Source organism: Gymnoscopelus braueri (assembly GCF_963280865.1).
Source record: "Gymnoscopelus braueri genome assembly, chromosome: 12".
NCBI lineage: Eukaryota > Metazoa > Chordata > Actinopteri > Myctophiformes > Myctophidae > Gymnoscopelus > Gymnoscopelus braueri.
Genome location: NC_137614.1, coordinates 49,807,665 through 49,829,134, shown reverse-complemented (window position 1 = coordinate 49,829,134; position 21,470 = coordinate 49,807,665). Strand labels below are relative to the sequence as shown.

At 39.4% G+C, this 21,470-nt stretch overlaps 2 long non-coding RNA genes across 2 annotated transcripts in view; one reads left to right on the top strand and one right to left on the bottom strand.

Annotated features, from left to right (window-relative positions):
• The window catches only part of LOC308096228, a 183,580-nt gene extending 169,370 nt beyond the window's left edge, over positions 1-14,210 (bottom strand). The window contains exon 1 of the long non-coding RNA XR_013934128.1: positions 14,122-14,210. This is a non-coding gene — a long non-coding RNA (uncharacterized lncRNA). The remainder of the gene's footprint in view (positions 1-14,121) is intronic.
• A 2,434-nt stretch (positions 14,211-16,644) lies between these two features.
• Positions 16,645-20,920, top strand: LOC308096227. The gene is made up of 3 exons (XR_013934127.1): positions 16,645-16,700; positions 18,228-18,327; positions 20,518-20,920. It is a non-coding gene; the product is annotated as an uncharacterized lncRNA (long non-coding RNA).
• The last annotated feature ends 550 nt before the right edge of the window (positions 20,921-21,470 follow it).

Sequence of the window (21,470 nt, the reverse complement as noted above, 5' to 3'; positions counted from 1 at the left end):
ACACACACACACACACAGAAATGTGTGCAGAAATGTGAAGGTCAGGATTGATGTCAGAATGTTAAAGGAGGATTTCACTTTAAAACAACACTAGGTTCAATATTTAGATTTTTCTTATTAATTTGATCAGACACTGTAACCGAAATACATTACATATATATGCATTTGACCTGAATAACCAATAAAACAATGATACTGACAGCAGATTGTTTCATCCATCTGTAAATGATTTATTTACAAAGAAACATGCTTTTTCATTTGCTAAGCTGGAACAAAATACTTTTAAACAGTGTTCCCACACTGCGCACACACAACATGTGGGGGGTCTCAGCTTAATTCAGTCAGATGTAAGAAGGGGGGCTTTAAAGGAGGAGTTTTTTCTATCAATTTATATTTATTTTCTATCAATTGCACACCCCATGAAGCCTTGAATACATGGATTTATTTTGTTTTTTGTCGCATTCCTAAGCCAATGCCCGGGTGTATTTCCGGTAGGAGATACAAAGAGTCTACTTTGTGTCTCCTACCGGATACATTAGCCGGTAGGAGACAGGAATCAAATTATTGGCTTAGGAATGCGACAAACACACAAATAAATCCATGGATTCAAGGCTTCATGGGGTGTGCAATTGATAGAAAATAAATAATGTTTTGGGTGAACTACTCCTTTAAGAAAAAAAACACTGGTTTAAACAAAACAGTTATATAAATGTAACACAATCATCATTCCATTTGCTATAAGCTGAGAAACATGACAGAAAATCTTGCATTCATTTACAATTATATGACAACTGTAGGCTCTTACTGTGGAGCAGTGTTTTTTAAATAGGGGTATGACTACCCCTAGGGGTACACATAGGTACTATTTGAGGTTTCGAGGCCTATCAGGCTCGAAGCCTCTTTGAAACTGCCCTGTTTCTTCCGCCGTTTTTGCAGTTCTGGCCTAACCGTGTGGTCACTTTTTACGAAACTCTGCAAACGGCCAAGGCCCGAAACTCACAACCATCGGCCAAAGGGTGGCGCTGTAGCACTCAATTGAAAATGCCAACTTTGAACAGGTACACCGTACAACTCATGCCCTGTTTGACCCACAGCCATGAAACTTCGATACACACATGCGTCTCCTCATGCCTAACAACTTTCACTCTCTGACTTTTGACCTCTGACCTTTAGATTTCCCACCATTTTGAATTATATGAAAAACAGGGATCTTTGAGCAATCTGCACGAAACATTTTACACATGACCTATGCCGACAAACTGGGGAAGCGGATTTTCCATAAGTGAAAAAATGAAGCTTTTATGAGCCAATGAATATTGCAGTTTTATGACAATTATTCATCTGCCCCTAACACATACATGCAGACTCAGATTTGTTTGAAACTTTGCAATAATGTAGAGGGTCATTCCAAGTATCCCTGAAACCAATCTTACTCCAATTGGTCAAAGGGTGGGCGCTATATCATTTTTTTTTTAATGCAAACTTTAAACAGGCAAAAGTCATGCCTCGTTTGGCCGACAGCCGTGAAACTTGCTTACACATGTGCCTTGACTCATGAGGAACACATCTCTCCGCCCTTAGATTTTACTTCATTTTGAGCAGTTTGAAAAACATTTAAACCCAGGAGAAACATACCTGTTCAAAGTTGGCATTTTCAATTGAGTGCTATAGCGCCACCTTTTGACGAAAGATTGTGAGAATTATTTCTTGATAGTTTTTCATGACCATCTACCATGTGGCAGAGTTTCGTAAAAAGCGACAGCACGGTTCAGCCAGAACTGCGAAAAGTGGCAGAAGAAGAAGAAGAAGAAGGAGAAGAAAAATAATGCCAATATCAAAACGGAGCCTTGCTCTGCAGAGCCTGGCCCCGTAAAAATAATAAAAGGGGGATTGGGGGGAGCCGCTGTATAATGCAAAGTAATCATGTTATGTCTTCTAATACATACCCTCTAGGCTTTGGAACACACAGCAAGCTTGACATCAACAGTAGTGGTGGTTAGCCTGTGGAAACCTGTCAAATATTTGACAGATTTCGACACTCAACCATTGCTGGCGTTCAGTGCCAGTGTGTTCTAGTAAGTTTAGAATAGGGCATCTTGCTTCTGTATTAAGTAATGGTGTAAAATCACATTATCAATCATTGTCTCTATTATCAGAGAATGTTCAACCCTGACTTTGTATTTGTCTGCTTAAATCAGGTTTGAGGAAATGTAGTGTGTATTCTATTTCATTCATGAAATCAAAGCAACATAGTTGACTATAGCCTCTAGCTATAAAGAGGGTCTGACTGGATTCAACAGGCAATGACAAGTCATGGAGTCTGGAATGTGATGGTTGCTACAGTAACAGTCACACTGTCTGATTGTTGTGCTGTTTAGTGTAAATATTTACTGCTCCAGTGAAGTGGATGCCTTCTCGGTGTGTGTGTGTGTGTGTGTGTGTGTGTGTGTGTGTGTGTGTGTGTGTGTGTGTGTGTGTGTGTGTGTGTGTGTGTGTGTGTCTATACATATATATATATATATATATATATATATATATATATATATATATATATATATATATATATATATATATATATATATATATATATATATATATATATATATATATATATATATATATATCAAACTAGATATTCAACTTGATGGAATGATGGATATTCACAGATGGAACAAGATGCAACTTTTGGCAAATGTATTTGTTTCCTTGTCACGCAACCTCCTCCACATTCTACTGTCAATCATGGTTTACACCAGTGGTTTTCAACCTTTTTCGCATCAAGGACCCCCAAATTGTCAAATATTAGCCCAGGGACCCCCATTTGAAAAGATATGCCAGGGACTCAACCATTGAAATTTCTTGGGGGTCCTACACTGTATCATCATCACTAGTGTTCCCTTAACTCTGATGAGAGTGTACAAAAAAATGTGTACAGACATATAAGGGTCAATTTGGTTGCTAACTATTAATTTGGCTGGGGACCCCCTGGAACCCCCTCAAGGACCACCCGTGGTCCCCGGACCACTGGTTGAAAACCCCTGGTTTAAACAGATCTAGTTCTCTCTCTTGACAGACTGGCTATTCAACATGATGTTCAGTTGATAGATAGAGACAGAGGGGGAATCACATTTTATATTTTGCAAATTAGTTTCCTTGTCATTCAACCTACACCATCAGTTTGATACTCTTCCTCATACCTTCACCATGTTTTATTATCAGAGCCAGTTTACGTCTCTTTTCCACCAGCTATATAACACCAGTTTGTTTTATTTCATTTAATTTGATTTGATGGAGGTACAGGACAACAGCTGTAGCAAAACAGCATGTGAAATACATCGTCAATGTTTCAGCGATGATAAAAACTACCCTGGGGGACTCCGGTCAACCAAGTATATAGAGGGTTTAAATGGTTAAGAACGTATCGATATTTACTTTGAAAATTGGAAAATCAAAGCACAGTGCCAGAACCGGCTATGTCTGTTGTGGCCACCTTGCAACACACACACACAAACACACACACACACACACACACACACACACACACACACACACACACACACACACACACACACACACACACACACACACACACACACACACACACACACACACACACACACACACACACACACACACACACACACACACACACACACACACACACACACACACACACGCACACACACACACACACACACACACACACACACACAGAAATGTGTGCAGAAATGTGAAGGTCAGGATTGATGTCAGAATGTTAAAGGAGGATTTCACTTTAAAACAACACTAGGTTCAATATTTAGATTTTTCTTATTAATTTGATCAGACACTGTAACCGAAATACATTACATATATATGCATTTGACCTGAATAACCAATAAAACAATGATACTGACAGCAGATTGTTTCATCCATCTGTAAATGATTTATTTACAAAGAAACATGCTTTTTCATTTGCTAAGCTGGAACAAAATACTTTTAAACAGTGTTCCCACACTGCGCACACACAACATGTGGGGGGTCTCAGCTTAATTCAGTCAGATGTAAGAAGGGGGGCTTTAAAGGAGGAGTTTTTTCTATCAATTTATATTTATTTTCTATCAATTGCACACCCCATGAAGCCTTGAATACATGGATTTATTTTGTTTTTTGTCGCATTCCTAAGCCAATGCCCGGGTGTATTTCCGGTAGGAGATACAAAGAGTCTACTTTGTGTCTCCTACCGGATACATTAGCCGGTAGGAGACAGGAATCAAATTATTGGCTTAGGAATGCGACAAACACACAAATAAATCCATGGATTCAAGGCTTCATGGGGTGTGCAATTGATAGAAAATAAATAATGTTTTGGGTGAACTACTCCTTTAAGAAAAAAAACACTGGTTTAAACAAAACAGTTATATAAATGTAACACAATCATCATTCCATTTGCTATAAGCTGAGAAACATGACAGAAAATCTTGCATTCATTTACAATTATATGACAACTGTAGGCTCTTACTGTGGAGCAGTGTTTTTTAAATAGGGGTATGACTACCCCTAGGGGTACACATAGGTACTATTTGAGGTTTCGAGGCCTATCAGGCTCGAAGCCTCTTTGAAACTGCCCTGTTTCTTCCGCCGTTTTTGCAGTTCTGGCCTAACCGTGTGGTCACTTTTTACGAAACTCTGCAAACGGCCAAGGCCCGAAACTCACAACCATCGGCCAAAGGGTGGCGCTGTAGCACTCAATTGAAAATGCCAACTTTGAACAGGTACACCGTACAACTCATGCCCTGTTTGACCCACAGCCATGAAACTTCGATACACACATGCGTCTCCTCATGCCTAACAACTTTCACTCTCTGACTTTTGACCTCTGACCTTTAGATTTCCCACCATTTTGAATTATATGAAAAACAGGGATCTTTGAGCAATCTGCACGAAACATTTTACACATGACCTATGCCGACAAACTGGGGAAGCGGATTTTCCATAAGTGAAAAAATGAAGCTTTTATGAGCCAATGAATATTGCAGTTTTATGACAATTATTCATCTGCCCCTAACACATACATGCAGACTCAGATTTGTTTGAAACTTTGCAATAATGTAGAGGGTCATTCCAAGTATCCCTGAAACCAATCTTACTCCAATTGGTCAAAGGGTGGGCGCTATATCATTTTTTTTTTAATGCAAACTTTAAACAGGCAAAAGTCATGCCTCGTTTGGCCGACAGCCGTGAAACTTGCTTACACATGTGCCTTGACTCATGAGGAACACATCTATCACCAGTAAGCTCCGCCCTTAGATTTTACTTCATTTTGAGCAGTTTGAAAAACATTTAAACCCAGGAGAAACATACCTGTTCAAAGTTGGCATTTTCAATTGAGTGCTATAGCGCCACCTTTTGACGAAAGATTGTGAGAATTATTTCTTGATAGTTTTTCATGACCATCTACCATGTGGCAGAGTTTTGTAAAAAGCGACAGCACGGTTCAGCCAGAACTGCGAAAAGTGGCAGAAGAAGAAGAAGAAGAAGGAGAAGAAAAATAATGCCAATATCAAAACGGAGCCTTGCTCTGCAGAGCCTGGCCCCGTAAAAATAATAAAAGGGGGATTGGGGGGAGCCGCTGTATAATGCAAAGTAATCATGTTATGTCTTCTAATACATACCCTCTAGGCTTTGGAACACACAGCAAGCTTGACATCAACAGTAGTGGTGGTTAGCCTGTGGAAACCTGTCAAATATTTGACAGATTTCGACACTCAACCATTGCTGGCGTTCAGTGCCAGTGTGTTCTAGTAAGTTTAGAATAGGGCATCTTGCTTCTGTATTAAGTAATGGTGTAAAATCACATTATCAATCATTGTCTCTATTATCAGAGAATGTTCAACCCTGACTTTGTATTTGTCTGCTTAAATCAGGTTTGAGGAAATGTAGTGTGTATTCTATTTCATTCATGAAATCAAAGCAACATAGTTGACTATAGCCTCTAGCTATAAAGAGGGTCTGACTGGATTCAACAGGCAATGACAAGTCATGGAGTCTGGAATGTGATGGTTGCTACAGTAACAGTCACACTGTCTGATTGTTGTGCTGTTTAGTGTAAATATTTACTGCTCCAGTGAAGTGGATGCCTTCTCGGTGTGTGTGTGTGTGTGTGTGTGTGTGTGTGTGTGTCTATACATATATATATATATATATATATATATATATATATATATATATATATATATATGTATATATATATATATATATATATATATATATATATATATATATATATATATATATATATATATATATATATATATATATATATATATATATATATATATATATATATATATATATATATATATATATATATATATATATATATATATATATCAAACTAGATATTCAACTTGATGGAATGATGGATATTCACAGATGGAACAAGATGCAACTTTTGGCAAATGTATTTGTTTCCTTGTCACGCAACCTCCTCCACATTCTACTGTCAATCATGGTTTACACCAGTGGTTTTCAACCTTTTTCGCATCAAGGACCCCCAAATTGTCAAATATTAGCCCAGGGACCCCCATTTGAAAAGATATGCCAGGGACTCAACCATTGAAATTTCTTGGGGGTCCTACACTGTATCATCATCACTAGTGTTCCCTTAACTCTGATGAGAGTGTACAAAAAAATGTGTACAGACATATAAGGGTCAATTTGGTTGCTAACTATTAATTTGGCTGGGGACCCCCTGGAACCCCCTCAAGGACCACCCGTGGTCCCCGGACCACTGGTTGAAAACTAGGGCTGTAGTCGAGACCACCTAAAGCGAGTCCAAGTCAGTACCAAGTCCGAGGGGGGGCGAGTCCGAGTCAAGACCGAGTCCGGGAGGCCAGGGAGGGGGTCGAGTCCGAGTCAAGACCGAGACCGACGGGGGGCGAGACCAAGTCAAGACCGAGACCGACGGGGGGCGAGACCGAGTCAAGACCGAGACCAGATTTTTTTTTTTTTTTTTTTTTTTTTATAGGTACAGAAAACAATCTTGATCTGAAACACTGCAATTATATGTTTCTGACTTTGGAAAAGCTCAAAATTAGGTATGCCTGGCCTACTACAATGAGCTCTATTCAATAAGTATGCATAATGTGTGAAAATGTGTATTGTCACTATGTGTAAATAAATGTACATGGCACTTTTATGTAAAAATATTACAAAATGTTTGATTCATTCAAATATTTATTTGAAATAACAAGTAAGTAACATAGCCAGAACACAATGCTTTTTGCTAAACACAACTGTGCTGTACAAGCTCATTTTAACCACAAAAAAGAAACAAAAACAAATCACCTTTAACACGACTGCCTGACTGGAATGTGTAGCCATAAAATTAAATCAAAGTGTGGTTGCATTTCAAAAACACAAGAGAATGCAGCATGGTGTGACCTAAACTAGCACGATGGGGTCTCATAATAAGTCCTCCTGCACTAAAAATCCTCTCCACCGGTGCTGAGGAGGCAGGGACTGACAGAACCTTCATCGCTAAAATGCCAAGTTGTGGGAATCTGTCTTGGTTTTCAACCCAGAAGACAAGTGCATCAGCATCATTGTTTTCAATTGCATCAAAGTACTTGGTGACTTGTGATGCAATACTTGCATCCTGGGTTGTTGAGATACGTTTCTTGTGCGCTTTGTAGCGGGACAGGAGACGAGGACATTTCGCTGCTGGTGGTGAGTCACCGTCCACTTCCTCAGCAGTATAATAATAAAGTAATTAAGTACATTTACTCAAGTACTGTACAACTTAAGTACAATGTTGAGGTATTTTTTTTTACTACTGGATTATTTCCAATTTTCAATACTTTTACTTCTACTCATATCAGAGGCAAATATTGTACTTTTACTCGACTACAATTATTTGAAAACGTAGTTTGCAGCAGATATAAATTATTACATAATAAAAATATATTAACCACTTTAGCCATATTTTATACCATAGAGTAGACTATTTGAAAATAGCAGATCTACAAGCTCACAATTGTGAGCTTGTAGATCGGCTATTTTCAAATATTTTAGTACTTTCACTTTTGGTACTTTAAGTATATTTTGAAGCCAATACTTTTACTCAAGTAACAGTTTGAACACAGCTCAATTACTTTTACAGAGTATTTGCCTCATGCATACAGGTTGATGCTTTTATATTCATGGTGAAAATGTTTCTGGATGTAGGCCTACTTATTGTTTTATTGTATGAAATAAATAATAGGATTGATAGAATTATAGAAATAGAATTGATCTTAATATGAAAAGCAGAAAGAGGTCAGTCTCCCTGTGCGCAATTACGCACAATGTGGTACAACTTACAAGAGAATAGATAATTTAAGTGATTTGTACATTACATGTAGGTATATCTCCAGACAAGCCGACGACAGCATCGGTCAGGATCTAATGTTAATTAATGTTTTTAGTTTTGCTGCTTGGACTGATATATTTACTGCAGTGAGTGACACAGTATAATGTGCGCAAGGAAACCTTACTGAAAGCAGTCTCTATTCATCTTTAGATGATTAGAGACTGATGATTAAAACAACCACAGGCTACACAGTGAACACACAATAAATAAATAAACACCTGTTCGTGGATATAATTTTAAAAGAATATAAACTAGAGGGACAGGACTGCTGGTGTTCTGCTGCTGCTGCGCTGTCAACTGCTGCAAGATGATGTGCTCCAAGAAAGCTGTCCATAAGCGCCAGACAGCTCTCTTATAATGTTAATGTGAATGGGCTCCTCATAATATGGGTATAATAAAATTATTTCATTGCATTGTAGTGACTTGGTCTTGGACTCGAGTGGACTCGGTGGGGGTAGAGTCCCGAGTCCCTTAGTCCGAGTCCGAGTCAAGACCGAGTCAAATTATGGGCGAGACCGAGTCAAGACCGAGTCAAACTATGGGTGAGACCGAGACAAGACCGAGTAAATCAAAAAGCGGTCTCGAGACCGGTCTCGAGACCGAGACCGGTCTCGAGTACTACAGCCCTATTGAAAACCCCTGGTTTAAACAGATCTAGTTCTCTCTCTTGACAGACTGGCTATTCAACATGATGTTCAGTTGATAGATAGAGACAGAGGGGGAATCACATTTTATATTTTGCAAATTAGTTTCCTTGTCATTCAACCTACACCATCAGTTTGATACTCTTCCTCATACCTTCACCATGTTTTATTATCAGAGCCAGTTTACGTCTCTTTTCCACCAGCTATATAACACCAGTTTGTTTTATTTCATTTAATTTGATTTGATGGAGGTACAGGACAACAGCTGTAGCAAAACAGCATGTGAAATACATCGTCAATGTTTCAGCGATGATAAAAACTACCCTGGGGGACTCCGGTCAACCAAGTATATAGAGGGTTTAAATGGTTAAGAACGTATCGATATTTACTTTGAAAATTGGAAAATCAAAGCACAGTGCCAGAACTGGCTACGTCGTTGGCTATTACAAAATAGCAGATATACAAGCTCACAGCGCGTCACTTCGTGCCACGCTGTGAGCTTGTATATCTGCTATTATTGAACATTTTTGAAATTTTGATAGATATTTTTTAACACAAATCTTCTCTTCTGGTGGTCCCTGGCACAAAACATTTTCAGATGGGGGGACCACGTCCATATACATATAATTATGGGGGTCCTTGGCATGAACATGTTTGAGATTGGCACGAACATGTTTGAGAACTATAGGGTTAATAGTTCCTGGCAACACAACATGTTTACTATATTTAATGAACGTCCTTACTGGAAACTAGCTGCTGTGTTTGGAATGTGAACTGACAGAGGATTCCTGTAGACTGACAGGAACCAGGATTGACAGCTCATCATGTTGCATTGTGACTCGTGAGTTTGCAGATCGTCAATGTTTCGGCGAAGATACAAGATACACACACACACACACACACACACACACTCACACACACACACACACACACACACACACACACACACACACACACACACACACACACACACACACACACACACACACACACACACACACACACACACACACACACACACACACACACACACACACACACACACACACACACACACACACACACACACACATTCAAATCATGCACAGCACAGGGTGCGGCCATAGTTGAATGATTAGAGATTACCTCAATGTTTAAACACATACCACACAAACTGGCACATGACACTTTGAATATCAAGACTGCATACACAACCATATGCACACATACATGTACATACTCATATATTAATGCACACAGAGTGCGCACACATACTATGTGCATCCATATTCATATTATCTATATAATACCAGTACGTGCTATTTTTCTTTACCTTCTAGTTACTATTGTTACTTGTCCTTTTGTCTTGTATTTTTTGCTATTGCTGCAGTGGGTATCTGCACATTTCTAAAGTTACAATGTAATGACTGTTAAAGGAGAATTTTGGACTAAAGTTTTCTTACCTTTTCTATGACGTTATGATATCTTAGGATGAATGGTACAGTAGAACATTTTCATAACTCCACCCCTAAGCCACCACAGCTTAAAAGGTGCGCGGATAGGCCTTATGTTAGATCACATATTTTAATAACCTTTTTTTTTTCTTTTTTTTGGTGAGATCTGACGTTCATAGTGACAGAACACTATGCAACCAAAAAAAAAAAAAAAAAAAAAAACAGAAGTCTCGCTAGACGAGATTGAAATCTCGAGATTTCAATCTCGTCTAGCGAGACTTCTGTTTTTTTTTTTTTTTTTTTATGCTATTAAAATATGTGATCTAACCTAAGGCCTATCCGCGCACCTTTTAAGCTGTGGCGGCTTAGGGGTGGAGTTATGAAAATGTTCTACTGTACCATTCATCCTAAGATATCATAACGTCATAGAAAAGGTAAGAAAACTTTAGTCCAAAATTCTCCTTTAAGACCTGTTTGATACCAATTTGGCCAAATTGTCAAATATTACGTAAGAAAGAGGCAAACGTCGTGAAAATAGCCGAAATACAAACTCACAGCGGAGGTTGTAGTTCGGCTATTTTGATCGATCGTGAAAGTCGTGAAAATGTGTGCATATCTGATATCTGAATATATGTTGTTTTAAAGCGAACATTTTTAACTCGAATCTTTGATTTCTGGGGGTCCCTGGAACAAAATATTTTGAGATGGGGGTCGACGGGCCGACGGCCAAATACATATTGAGCACCACTGATATAGAAACATCCTTCAAGTTCCTGGCAACACACCGTGTTGTTTATTATATTTAATTAACTTCCTTACTGGTAACTATAGCTGCTGTGTTTGGAATGTGAACCGACAAAGAATTACTGTAAAGGCCGGTTAGGGAGCGAGATCGAGGCAAGCGGGCGCGGTCCTTTGAAATCCTCGCCCTCGTGCATGCTCGTTTCATGCGCACGCCCGCAGGGGCGACAAGAGCTGGACTGTGGTCAGCTTTCACGCCACGCTACGTGTGGACAACATCGCGCCGCGATCCCCCGCTGATCCAAGCGAGGACGCCCGCGTCAGTAGTCCCCCGTCTGAAACGGCCTTTTCACTGACTGGGAGTCTAACCAGCAGTGGTGGAAAAAGTACTCAAATTCTTTACTTAAATAAAACCGAAATAAAGTGACAAAAAGCCCCCCAAAAAGTGACCGAAACCGCCGCGTGCGTGCGCGTGCGTGGGTGGGTGCGCAGGGGGGGCCTGATCACTGTGCCTCCCGGCCCGGCTTTGATTTGTTTCCGCCACTGGGCGTGGCCACTAGCCAAGCAAACTTGCAGATCTACAAACTTGTAGATCTGCTATTTTTGCTATTGGAATTCTGTTTTTTTTGGTGCTATTTTTGAATTGGAATCCTGAAAAGTAAAATTTGTATTTAATTTCAAATCCATTTACTTATTCTTATGTTAACCTTAGGAACTTAAATACAAATACATTGGACATAAAGAAAAGACAATTTTAGAATTTAGAACTATAACTGAAGTAATTAAAGCGGGTCATGTTTGCATGTTTGGAATCATAACAGCTGAAATCAATAATATATCAGTATTCTGATATTAACCTGTGGGCCGCATTAAGTGAAGGTGGGGGCCGCATGTGGCCCCCTGGCTGCCATTTGCCCATGTATGATGTAGAGCAAAATGGTCACTATGTGAAGGTATTTATGTTGACCTGAACAGCTGGAGATCAGATCTGAACTGAAGTTCTGTTTTCCTTCAAACGCCTTGTTATCAGATGACACTTAGGTCAGAGGGTTTTTATTACTCTCATCATTGTTGTCTGTTCTTGTTTGCTGGAGCCCCCCACACTCGGATCCCCCCACCTCATGTCTAAAATAAACCTTTTGTCTAGAAAAATCTTCTGAGCTTGTAGATAGGCTATTTTCAATGAAGAGATGTAAGTGTATGGGTGACATCTTGTATTGCATGACAATAACATCATGGAACCTCCAAATGTCTTATATATTTACAATGTGGAATAAAACACCTTAAATTCATTCTAAGTACTTTATATATAGTAGGCTACCTTTATTGAAATGATTGTTTTCAAGGGGGTCCTTATCACAAATATACAAAGAGTACAATAGACAAAATAATACAACAAATACATCCATGCATACATAAACAAAGACAACATAACAAAAGCTCTCCTGTAACTGGCTGCTCACACCCCACCATGTCACCCACAAAATGACAGACTTTACAACCACTTAATGTTAAAGTTGTTGTTCATATCCACAAACTATATCTATAACTCAATACCTCCTTGCCCTACATGCAGAGAACAATGTACTGTAAGCTGACACCAGATTGACATCAGATGTTTTTCTCCGTTTTATTTGAGTCTGAGGAAGTTACTGACAACACCCTCAGATGAACTCATCCGCTCTGGAGGGTTGACGGTGGATCAGCTCAGCAGCGTCACACACACACACACACACACACACACACACACACACACACACACACACACACACACACACACACACACACACACACACACACACACACACACACACACACACACACACACACACACACACACACACACACAGAGAGAGACAGACAGACCAGACACATAGGGGAAAGGGGAAAACTGCAGAACACATTAGGGCAACGGAAACATATGACTGTAGAAATACCTATAAGACAACGGTTGTATTCTTTTAAAGTATATATTTCATTTATATGAGAGTAAATCAAAACAGTGGCATTCTTCCACTTCAGTCTCGCATTATGCCCTATTTGTCATACTGCACCACTTGATCAGTTTGGTTTGGCGTCCAGTGCTGACTCAGATGATGGACATTTATGTAGGCTACCATGTTGACAATGATGACATGAATGATTCCCAACTTATTGGTATGCAACTCATAAGGCGATGAGTTGGCAGAAGTGGGCTTGAGCTCTGTGAGGCTCGACTGAGCAAGTGTCTGCACTGAGCCTGCATGGTTGTCAATGTTTAAACTTGTTTTTAATGTGTTTTTTATGTGGGGCAGCATTGCCTTGATTTCAGTGTTGAGTCCAAGTTGATTGTATGGTCGTGGTATACCCCTGTGTCAGAATGTGTAGAACAGAAAGTGTTGTGGGGTTGTGTGTCTCAGCAGAACCATGTAGATTATTATCTGCATGTGAAGCGCTACCCGTTATAATAAAAATCACACCCTGTCTGAAGTGAGTGGTGCCTTTGATGAGTTCATTTCATCAAGCTATATATGAACTAGAGGAACAACAAATCCCCATCCATTCATTTCAAGGCTACTCTAATAAAAGTATTTTTTTACTCACTTTAACAGCTGTCAAGTATGTTTACTCACTTTAACAGCTGTAAAGTATTTTTCCTCACTTTAACAGCTTAAAGTATTTCTACTCTAACAGCTGTAAAGTATTTTTTACTCACTTTAATAGCTTTGAAGTATTTGTACCCACTTTAACAGTTTTAAAATATTTGTACTTCATTTAGACACTTCAGCTCAGAAATAACCAGACAGTTAATGAACCATTTACCATTTATTAACCATTACCATATTAACCATTACCCATATGCAATGATATTGCAATCAAGTTTGGCGGTGTGACTCTGCTCATGTGATATTAACACATTGATACCTGGAACGCATCTGTGTCACTTTAGATGTCTTTGGCTATTCAAAAATAGCAGATATACAAGCTCATAGCGCGGCACCGAGTGCCGCGCTACGAGCTTGTATATCTGCTATTTTTGAAAAACCGTGAAAAAATATTTTATATATTTTTTAAAAAAAACTGTTAGATTTAGATTTTTTTTAAGAATCGCCTCAGGTCTCAAAGGGTTAAACGATTCCTGTGCAGACATGACACAGATCTTCAATCACAACCCCCTGAGCAGAGCATAACAGGTATAACACAACAATAATTATACAACAACAGGTACATACACACCAGATATTACACAACATAACAACGCCATATTTAACCCTTAATGCATACCACCACCATAACAACCATCTATGGAACCATCCCACCAACCAGAAGCCACAGGGAGGAGGCTTGGGAGGTGGAGGAATTTTAACACTGACAGCTGTACGACCGGCACTGACAGCTAAGCACGTAGAATGAATAGAGAACTGAGGCTGCTTAAATGAACCTCCAGAGTTGCACTGTGGGTATGAGTTAACTGTAGCAAAAAATTGATTACTTTTTAAACACTCGTTACTTTTTAGTGACTTTCGTTACTTTTAAGTACTTAAAGTACTTTTACTCAAATTGTAGATCGGTCATTTTAGTTCAGTGTGTGTGTGTGTGTGTGTGTGTGTGTGTGTGTGTGTGTGTGTGTGTGTGTGTGTGTGTGTGTGTGTGTGTGTGTGTGTGTGTGTGTGTGTGTACGCGTGTACGTGCTGAGCCAGCCTCTGTGGATGTGTGTGCATGTCTTAAAGTGGCGCAGGTGTTGCACTGTCTCCGGTTTGTGTTGAATTAGTGTAACTGGTTCCAATCAACCGCAGCTGTTGACACCGTGCTCAGTCAGACGGACAAACACACGCGGTCAGTTGTTGGAGCGGTTGGCACCCCTGAAAAATGCATGTGACAACAGCACTTACAGGTTGTGGCTTTTATTAGTAGCTACAGGATGATGTGATCGATGGATAAACTGACATAAATCACATACTTTACACTGGTTAATTCTGCTTTGCTGTGTTTGATGACATGTCTGTACTGGACTGTCAGTGTGTCAGTATGTTGTGCTAGAAGGAAAGCAGCTGTGGCTGTTACTTTAATAAAGTGTAATAAATGTTTTAAAGGTAGAGGAAGTGATATTTTTTGGTTGAAACAAAAAGGTTTTTGTTAAAAGGTTACAGCACTATATTTTGATAGTAATCATTACTATAGAGTGTTTGTTCAGTAACAGGAGTCTCCCTGTCTCTCCTCTCTTTAATAAACAGAAAATACATTTTCAGGTAGGTGACACCATTTCAGCCAATCAGGAGAGAGTACCCATTTATCAGTTTCCAGTTTCATAGTGTTCCAATTTTGCCTGCTCATTTCTTTGTGTCATCACTCAGTGGTGGCTTATCCTGCTCCCCCCCCGTTGACAAAACGCTCCCGGGGGGCACCGAACCGGGTCCAAGCACCGGGCACCACGACGGGTTAATCCGCCCCTGTCATCACTTCCAATTTCACTTGTTTAATCTGTATCCTGACTGAGTTCTCTATCCTGATTTGATAAAATTGGTATCCTGACCTGAAAATGCATTTTCTGTTTAATAAAGAGCTAGAGGGATATGGAGACTCCTCTTACTGAACAAACACTCCATAGCAATGAGTCCTATCAGAATATAGAGCTTATTTTAACCAAAGAAAATCACTTACCCTACCTTTAAGTTTGTTTCCACAAATCGTGAAGATAAAGTATTTTAAAATATGGACAGGATGCTTTAAGATCCATATAGCCTACTGACAATATGTGTTATATAATGACAGTGATAAAAACAACAGAGGGAGGACATTTTCTTAACTACTTTATCTCTATAATACTCCATCGTATGACAAATATCGAAAATCGCTGATCTGCTTTTAGATATGCTACAGTATTTTTACTCTTTTTACTCAGGAACGAGTGGGGAATGCATGCCCCACCCAGTTATGTGAAACCCGTTGTACCGGTTGAATCCAATGTCTGTCTGTCTGTCTGTCTGTCTGTCTGTCTGTCCAACTCTGTCTGTCTGTCTGTCTGTCTGTCTGTTCCCTGATCCCTGAGCATCAGTATATGCCCATATGGGCATATCGGTTGTTGGATCGGCAGTTCTGGATAACCAGATCTCTCTCTATGTATGCCTAGACATGGCTGATAATTGCAGATGTATACATTCAATAAATACCTTGTTGAGATAGTTTCTAATTGTGTCTTGACTATGGATCAAAGTTATGTATATTGTTGCAGTTGGGCAGTTATGTCCCCCCCCATGAATTAATGCCTTAATTCATCATACAAGAGTGTCGCACAAAAGTAGTAAAAATAGCAGATCTAAAAGCTCACAACACGTTGCAATGTGACACGTTGTGAGCTTGTAGATCGGCTATTTTCATTCTTCTAAAATGTTTTTAAAACGGTTTCCTCCCGACAGCAACAATTCGCATTGTAAAAGTCATTTCTTTCTTTTCAGTGATGTCCAGATAGAACCACCAGGTAACAACTGGTTGTTACTAAACCTTCCATTGGTGAGTCATGCATGAAGTGTTATAGCTGTTTGACACATAAACATTCCCTTCATTAAAGCAGCACTATGTAACTTTCCTCTTCTAACCCGGATTTGAACCCTGTTTCCTGGGCAAATGCAGATTTTGTTTTGTTTTACCATTGAGCTAATAGAGCCTGCCTGCTTGCCCAAGGGTTACATTTAATCTTGACCATCAGGTCACAATTGGTGTCAGATCCTGTGTCTAGGTGAGACATGACCTTTGACACGATCTAAATGTCTCAATAAAAGAGCGGGGAGACACAATACAACCACCCCAATTGTATAAGTTATATTGTATTAACATACTCTACCATACAGATTGGACAACATTACATTTTATCCATTCAAACATAGTTACAAAGTGCTGCTTTAAGTGAACAAAACACCCTCACCTCCCCAGGACTGTTAACACACCATGTCACACAACCTTCTTCAACCATGTAACCACATTTACATATTTACAACTATTCATACCATAAAACAAATCTAAAACGCTGTTTTATCTTCCCCATGTGTATGTTTCTTATTTAATGTGATCCATGTGCACCATCTAGTGGACTCATGCTTGAATTTCTCCTCAGGGATGAATGACCAGGGTCTATTTCACGAAAGTGGAATTAAATTATCCTGGTTTAAAAGGCAAATCCAGGTTTGACAGATTCAGCCTGGTTTATTCAGTTCCACGAACGCCAAGCCGGGCTGAGAAGGAGCGTCTTTGTCGAGCCAGGATCGTTAAACCAGGCTGAATGTGCGTTCACCTATTCCTATAAAAGACCATGAAAGTCGAATCCTTGAACTTGACCAATCATGGAGCCCAAAACCAGTTGTCCAAAAATATGCAATTAATATATTTATATAATAATTTATATACGTCCATAAATATATAATTCAGTTAGGCTTAAACATGAGGAGTTTAAGTGAATGTTGGAATTATAATTATAAACACTTAGAATAATTTTCTAATTTCTAAAATCGAAGTGAAAAGCTTGCCTTTTGGCAAGGGGGTTCGGGAGTACCCGGCCCCCTGTGTACTCCCGGACCCCCGTTGACACCCGACGGGGGGCCGGGGGTCCACGGGGGGCCGGGGGTCCATGGGGGGCCGGGGGTCCACGGGAGTCCTGGGGTCCACGGGGGGCCGGGGATACACAGGGGGCCAGGGGTCAACGGGGGTCCATGGGGAGCCGGGGGTCTGGGGGACCACGGGGGTCTGTGGACCCCCGGCCGCCATAAGACAAATTTTTTTCGGGCTTGTAGATCTTCGATTTTCGCATAAGAATTGAATAAGTGTGGAAAAACTCATTGGTTTACGATTGGAGTCATTGGACTAACAGCTATTTCACAAAACTTGAAGAACAAGGCACTGGATTAATAAAGCTTGGCTGTCTAACTTCACAGCTAAATTGCCATGGTAACTAAAGCAGGATTGCTTCAATTTTCTTTCGTGAAACCGATTCCTGGATCATTTAAGCCAGGTTAGCTGATTAAACCCGGTTTATCCCTAATCCAGGTTTCGTGAAACGGGCCTGGAGCTGTGTTGTCCTCAGTGGAGATTCTGAACACAATGGAGCAACTTCAACTTTCTGAAAAGTCACATGAGGACTGTCCAGGTAACCATGACACATTAGAATATTATGTTTAGAAACAGCTCTGATTCTGAATTCTCATTTCAAAAGATTTAGATTTCTTTCAGGAACAGTCAATGGTTCCATTTACAAATGTTGTATTGCTATGTAAATTACCTGAATTTACCACATATTTTTCTCTGTTTTGTCAACCAATAAGTTGTTTTAAAGAATTTCCTACTAAATAAAAATAAATGTACAACTCATCACATTGTGACGCGTTGTAAGCTTGTAGATCTGCTATTTTAACTATTTTTGAACTACAGATAAAGTGTATTTTTGTAAGTTTGGGTCCCATGGGGTCCTTTCCTAGAAATGTAGTGGAGTGAAAAGCTGAATTGTCTACAGTAGTTGAACCCAAGTGCAGACTCAAAATGTTTTAAATGCCAAGCAGCCAAGTCGAACAACAAAAAAAGCAATGGTAAATGTAGGCAAAAAAAAAATCAAATATAGAATCAGGCCAAAACTTAAAAAGAGGTGGTGCCATGGTTTTGCACTTTTTCTGTTTTTCATGTGTCTATATGAGGTTGATAGAGAACTTCATTAGACGGTGTTAGGTGGTGTTTTTATGGGCAATGGTGTCTTCTCTGACTATTTTGAGTTTCTTCCTGGAGGCTGAAACCTTGAGAGTCAAACGTGCTAATCAAAAAACAGTGAATTATTGACGCAACACAATGATACCCTCCCCCTCATTATCATATCACAACAGGTGTGGGCTTGGCTAAGAAAAAGCATGTGTAGCAACGTAGCAACAGAGGGGGGAGGGGGACGTGGGGCAAAGTAAACACAGAGATACAGAGGGAGAAAGAGAGAGAGAACACTGAACTCGTGGTAAAACTCACCACTACTGTAACAGGCGATTGAAAGATCAGTACTTCCATATTGCATGGTGTTCACGTTGGTTCGTAATCCATTCTTTAATGTCCAGTATGACCAACGCGTTTCGACCTAGAAGGTCTTCATCAGGGTCTGTCTGACTTACTATATATGATGTATTATTTTTTACCAAGCTTTGCTCTTGTAGATGTCCAGTGCCATATCAAACAATCTGTAAAGACTGGCTACCCAGCTGTCAGAGCTGTTCTAGACCAGCTGTTCTCAAACCTTTTCATGTCAAGTACCCCCAAATTAAAATGTAGTTAAAGTCATTTTAAAAAATACTTTTTTTCCCTAAGATGTTTTGAAAACAGAAAAAAAGCAAAATTATTGTAACCAGTTTAAACCTACGTATATGCATTGGCTATTTGAAAATAGCAGATCTACAAGCTCACAACGCGTTGCAATGCGACACGCTGTGAGAAAAAGTTTGAGTACCACAACAGGTATTAATGGGTTAAATTAACAAACCAAATCTGTTTTAATATTGTATATGTTTTACACAAACATGCTATGTTTCACATGAATAAAAGTTAAAGAAAACAAAATCGTGAAAACAAAAAACGCATTACATCAAGGCAGTCAACCCCCCTTCCCCCTTTGTTGCTGTTGAAGGATGTGGCTTCCTGTGACACAGAGGAACACACTGTGTGTGTGTGTGTGTGTGTGTGTGTGTGTGTGTGTGTGTGTGTGTGTGTGTGTGTGTGTGTGTGTGTGTGTGTGTGTGTGTGTGTGAGTGTGAGTGTGAGTGTGAGTGTGTGTGTGTGTGTGTGTGTGTGTGTTTTCCATCTCCTTGATGAACAGTCTTTCCCATTCATTCCCTAATGGGACCGGGAACACTAAGGGTGTAACAAAGTTGAATAAACCACTCAATGAAAATGTTGATGAGCAATATGTTCACATACCTAATGGGGAGGAAATCATAAGGTCTTGAGGCAATCAGATGAAAAACACAATATTTATGATTCAGAAAAGTAGAAATTCAATAACACCACTTCTGGAGATTCTGGACCGGTCCGATGCCAAAATTAAGTCTATGATGGTTTGAGTAGTATTCACACCTGTGTAAATTGAGTTATCAGCTGTTCAACGCCATGCAGTCTACAGAAATTTGAGTATTGAATTATCAAATGTTAATGCTATTTTGTCATTGATATTTTGTCATCTATTTATCTATCTAAATTATCTATCTATCTATCTATCTGTCTGTCTGTCTGTCTGTCTGTCTGTCTGTCTGTCTGTCTGTCTGTCTGTCTGTCTGTCTGTCTGTCTGCCTACACCTGTCTAAACCTCTTTCAGCAGCAGCCTCAAGAGATGTCATGGATCGTGGTGATTTTGGAAAAAAGAAAGATCCCTCAGGGCAGGTAAAGAATGCACACATCATATAGGTTTACTGCCTGGGTGGGTATTCCATATTATACAGGAACTTGTATCAAAACTACCATAAAATTATGCAACATAACCTTATGTCTGTCTAAGATCTGATCTATTTACAATGGGTCAGCATCTTGAAAGCCAATCAAGTTTCATGTTGCCGAATCAATTTCTTCAGCCACGTTATGTCCATTACAGCTTAAACACCAAATAACATTCTGGCAAAGAATATATGAACATATGGCTATTCTTAGATTTTTCTGTAACAAAACTGAAAAGTGACAAGTTCTGACAACCAACGCTCATTGTTCCTACTGCATGAACTTGGTACTCCATTTGGTAGTGGATATTCATCTGTCAAACAATAATAATAGCAATAATAAAGAAACGTGAGAATTTAAAAAAATTAAGTGACTGGGCCCGTGTGCAATGACCTTGAATGTGGTTAAATAACACTGAAATTCAACATCTAAATCCTACCAGACATGATGCCATGCCTTTTTGTTAAGTAAACATACTGTAGGTTACATATTTTAATCAGAGTGATTGTGGACTGAACATGCAAGCTACATGACCCAGAGGCCGAAATTGTCAAAGTAAAGCTTCCATGTCCAATACATTTTCCAACATATCAGGGTCCCCATGATGTAATAAACTACTGTACATGTTTACTATATGTTTGTTATGTGGCATGACAATGATATGAAAATGCATTAGTATAATGTAACAAACATTTTCATTATGGTGAAGTAATTCTCGATTAAAACAAGGTCTGCGTATTTTAGCTTCACGGATGCGTTCAGCTGAGACACACATTGTACATAGCTGTTGTGCATTACACAACTGCCTAACATGGAAGCATATCAACTATAAACCAT